This window comes from Eptatretus burgeri, chromosome 3 (assembly GCF_056783735.1).
Source record: "Eptatretus burgeri isolate ZD-2024b chromosome 3, Ebu_testis_v1, whole genome shotgun sequence".
NCBI lineage: Eukaryota > Metazoa > Chordata > Myxini > Myxiniformes > Myxinidae > Eptatretus > Eptatretus burgeri.
This window is the reverse complement of record NC_140963.1, coordinates 22,351,301-22,357,300: the sequence shown is the minus strand read 5'-3', so window position 1 is coordinate 22,357,300 and position 6,000 is coordinate 22,351,301.

Genomic DNA, 6,000 nt, shown 5'->3' with positions numbered 1-6,000 from the left:
GATATCTCAAACAGTTGAGGACGAGTTTTGACAAAACTCGGTGGATTAGTTGGTTATGTGGCAAGAACAAGCAGATTTGATTTTGGTTAAGGTCCGGATTCAGATCCAACCCATCAGTGGGATACAAAACGTAACCTGTTCAGCATGGCGGAGGTTTGCGCTCTTCCAAGTGCCATTCCAGTTACATCTATATAAATAAGACTTTTTTTTTTAACCATCCCACTTTCCCAAAAAGTTCAAACAGAACACTCCGACTCCTTTACCTTTGCAAGAATGAACTGTGCTTTGGAACATTGTCTCAACATAAGCACATTGAGAGCCTCCTCTGCCATAATTAAAATGCTTAACACAGGACTCAGACATTTTGACCTGCTTTGCTTCTTTTTTTTTTAACTGGACAAGCTCTCAGTTCCTCCGGTTGCAGTTTTTCGCAAGCGAACACTATTTTCGCAGCTCTGTGAGATCTTCGTCAAAAGCAAAACGTACCATACTAGATGTTACTCCCTTTATTGTCAACATCATGAATCTGTTTCCATGTATCCTTGTATGTACCGACTTGATCCTGCGGTGTCGCATCCAAAGACTAACTTTCCATCAAACCTCTCCTGTGCCTCCTATGCCCACGTTTTCTCAGGCAATTGTTAGAAAGTGAACTCAAAGGCCAAAATCTGGCTGTTCGCAAAGGCCAACTGGCAGGCACTGCAATCTGCCTTCTCACAAAGGCATTGGGACGCTCGTTCTACTGCAACCAATTAGATTCCACCTGGGAATACTGATATCTCTCTCTCCCACACCGATTTATCCCATTCCATCTGTGACCATCCTGTCAATCTTCAGTCCTGCAACACAAATCTGTGGCAAAGCAGTTGTGCTCAAACAACTTGTTTTTCTTACATAATGCTAACCTGACTGATTGAGTGCAAATTTAGGTCAACTCATAAGGCTTGCAAATAATTGTGGCAATCCTTAAGCAAGCCAGAAAACACCTCGCTAATCTCAAGGTCAAACTCAGTCTTGACTCGAGTCGTACCTTGTTGAGTCCATTTCGAGCATATGTTCCCCCGCTATCCCACTCTCATCTCAACTCGAAAGGCCTTACCACAACTTTGTTTGAGATGAGGCAGAATGTCTTCAAAGTCTCATGTACTCAGCCCATCAGTCCACACATTTCCTACTTCATACTGAACTACCTTCCTTACATGAGAAGGTAGAGAAAGTTTGGTCCAGCCTTGGCTTTGCAAATGCTCTTTCTGCTCTCTTCAGCCTGCCCCTCATCGTCCACCGGGAAGGCAGCCAACATCACTCAAAAATCACGAGCAGGATGTACAGGGTGATTTAAAAAATATTTTTTATTCGAGAACCCTAAATAATTCCAATACACTAAAAACGATATCAGTTAGGAACATAATATTTTTTTATAAGTGTAGCCGAATGTTACTGAAAGACATGACATGATCCTGAGTCATCACGTGTCACGTGATTCATCACGTGGCCCGGCAATGACGTTTAATGGTTTTCACCGTCATGCCATGGCGCTCACTCTGGAAAAAGTGCGTGTCTCATCAAACATCACATTGACAATGCATCCTTTCTTTAAGGAATGTCAATTTGCATTCAAAAGTTGCTTTGGTGGTCATACAAAACCTTCAAAATCAGTGATATGGAATCTGGTGAAGTAGTTCAGAGAAACAGGCTGCGTGAAAGTTAAAAAGCACATGCGCCAGCCAAGTGTTGTTAACCCAGAGAAAGTGGATGAAGTAACGGAAACAATGGAAGTGAGCCCGAAGAAATCTCTGACACGTTTAGCACAAGCTGCATGATGTGGATTTAAGGTAATCAATTGTATGGATAATGTCACGTCTTTCTGCAACAGGAACCCAATACTTTGCGTAAATGTAGCCTGATATAGTTTTTAGTGTATGGGAATTGTTTACAGTTCTTGAATTAAAAAACAAAAAACAAAAAAAAATGAATAAGTAAACCAGAAGACGACGTCGTGCAAAGCATGATGCTTGCAAAATCCATAAAACAAATTTGACCTCAAAAATAATTAGTGGTTGAATCCAATGACCAAATCGGCAACTCCTCTTCAAATTTCAAGTGAATCGGATGAAAATTGACAGTTTTAGAAATCCAGCCTATGTTGTCCTTTTGGCCTATGTGGACCTCCAAAATAATTGGCTGGTTGAATTCAGTGACCTGATATGCAAACACTCTTCATATTTCAAGTCAATGAGATGAAAATTGAGGATTTTGGAAATACCACTTTAGTTGTTGACCTTGGGCCCATGTTGACCTACAAAATAATTGGCTGGTTGAAGTCAGTGACCTGATATGAAAATCCTCTTCAAATTTCATGTCAATCAGATGGAAATTGAGAATTTTACAAAACTCACCTAAGTTATTGACCTTTGGACTATATTGACTTTTTGACCTCAAAAGCAATAGGCTTCTTCTATGACAAACTACCATGTGGTGAAGTTTCTCAAAGATGTTTTTTATTTTTTATTCTTTTTTGTGGGGGGGGGGTTCTGCTGGAGATCTTCGGGTTTTTTCCGGCTTTAAAATTTATTTTCTCAGCAACCTTTGGGCGGATTGACACAACATTTTCAAGAACTCAATTGATAATTATGACGTCATAGGTCACGCGGTACGAGCGCCATCTTTGGACTTCTGTATCTGAAACCACACAATGGAAAAAATTGAAACTTGGCACATGGCAAGAACTCCCCATGGGGAACACGTGTGGTTTTTTTATGACGTCATTGGTGAAGTGGTATCCTGGTGAAAATGACAGGTAGAACGCTGCATCAGAAAAAAATTGAAATTTCTTAAGCATTATGTACGCAAAAATTCACCGTAGAAAAAAAATTAATGACGTCATAGGTCACTTGATTTGGCAGCCATATTGTTTTGAGAAAAATAAAATAAATTTTTTTTAAAACCCTCTTCATCGAAACGGCTGAAGAGATTGAGGCAAAACTTCACACACATTCCCCCAGATATGGTTGAACAAGTTTGTTAATTTCTAATTGATAGGTCACATGGTTTGGTGGCCATATTGAATTTACCGTAAACCTTCAAACATCTTCTCCAGAATGGCTGGTCAGATCAAGGGGGAACTTCATGCACATATTCTACAAGGCAAGGATATACGTTTGTTCATGAATAATTGATAGGTCACATGGCTTGGCAGCCATATTGGATTGAAGGAAAAACATAAAATGTTTACTCAAGAACCGCTGCATCATTCAATGTGAAACTTCACAATTATGATGTAGAGGACATGTGAAATGTAGTTTTAAATTTCAATCTGATTGCCTACAAGGTCTGGCAGTGAGAATTATTTAATTCAGAACTTTTAGAATATTTTTTTTTTTTTTGCATTTTGCACTTGGCTGTGCCTGCATGCATTTGAGGGTACAGGAGTAGCAATTCAATTGATACCAATGATGGCCCCTGGAAAAATGGTCAACTGGGTATATAATAAATGGATGGAACGTGGCCTGTTCCTCGGTGCATAATTTGTAAATCCCACGTCAGAGAGAAACATGTGGGGCCTCATTAGACCCAGGGGAATCCCCCTTTACGCTCTGCACTGATGGTGTCCACATTTATAACTTTGTGTTCAGGATATTTAAACACCAATGCAAATGATACCGACGATATATTCAGGAAAAAGGGTGAACTGCTGGCAAAATAAATAGATTGAATGCGGTGTGTGACTGGGTCCACAATTCATCAATCCCACATAGTGGAGAGACGTATTGGAGGACTTCTTATTACTTGGGGGAGTTCCGGTTTACCCTGTGGACACATCGTGACATTTCCTGAACATTTATTACTTTGTGTTCAGGTAATTTCAATGCCAATTCAATTCATAGCAACTATGTCCCCAGGAAAAAGGACCAACTGCATATGTAAAAAGTAGATTGAACACTTTGTGTTAATTGATCCATAACTCGTCAGTCCCATGTTGTAACAAAGGAGGGTGGTATTTGTATCAAAGTCAGACATCTTGGTACCCGGTCATCACTGCCAGCAGTTGTAAAGTGGCAGTTTGTTTGCTTTTTTTTTTTTTTCCATCAAGGTATGCATCAGAAGAACATGCTGCGTGCTAAGAACAAGTTCACCCATCGGGGAGGTACTCTGCTAGTGAATATATATATATATAGAAACATATAAATATATATATATATAGAAACATATAAATATATATATATATATATAGAAACATAAATATACATATATATATAGAAACATAAATATACATGTATATATAGAAACATATAAATATATATATATATATATAGAAACATATAAATATATATATATATATATAGAAACATATATATATATATATATATAGAAACATATATATATATATATATATATATATATATAGAAACATATAAATATATATATATATATATATAGAAACATATATATATATATATATATATATATATATATATATATGTTTCTATATATATATATATATATATATATATATATATATATATATATATATATATATATATATATATATATATATATATATATATATATATATATATATATATATATATATATATATATATATATATATATATATATATATATATATATATATATATATATATATATATATATATATATATATATATATATATATATATATATATATATATATATATATATATATATATATATATATATATATATATATATATATATATATATATATAGAAACATATATATATATATATATATATATATATATATATATATATATATATATATATATATATATATATATATATATATATATATATATATATATATATATATATATATATATATATATATATATATATATATATATATATATATATATATATATATATATATATATATATATATATATATATATATATATATATATATATATATATATATATATATATATATATATATATATATATATATATATATATATATATATATATATATATATATATATATATATATATATATATATATATATATATATATATATATATATATATATATATATATATATATATATATAGAAACATATATATATATATATATATATATATATATATATATATATATATATATAGAAAAATATATATATATATATATATATATATATATATATATATATATATATATATATACATACATACAGTCATGCGCCACTTAACGACGGGGTTACGTTCTGAGAAACGAGTCGTTAAGCGACGTCGTCATTGTGCGAACATCATTTTTTTTTTTTTCATTTTCGTTTTCGAACATCGTACTTACACAAACATAGACACCTAAGCTATATAGTGTAGCCTATTGCTCCTCGGATACAAACCTGTACAGCATGTTACTGTACTGAATACTGTCGGCAATTGTAACACACATTCAAGAGACAGAAGACGTGTTACATTTACCTTTGTGCAGTTCATGACGGCCATCAGTGTTGTTAGCAGCAGCTTACTACCTCCTCTCGCATCGATGATAGGTGAATAAATAGCGTTTGGATTTTATAAATCCGTAATCATTGCATCGATGTTATAATTTACAAATGAATAAACCAGCACCTGTCAATTGTGTGATATATTTTCGGAACAGTGCGATTGTTTTAACAACATAAAAAGCTTCACTAAAAATAAATTTGTGTTTTAATAGATGAACAACAACGATTTATTCGTGGAATTCTTCAATTCAAAGGTAATTTACTTGCTCGAAGGTAAACGTGGAAACATTGCTTCCGTTTGAAAGCCGATTTCCTTGAATCCTGATTTAGCACGATCCTGTTTTTTTAGCGATGACATTTTATAGACCTCAACGATCGCATTATAACAGGGCCACACTGTCATTTATTATCATTATGAAGTATTATGTACGGTACAGCGTACATAATTGAATGTGCTATTTTTATACGAGGCTACATCACTCGGCAATAGGAATTTTTCAGCTACATAT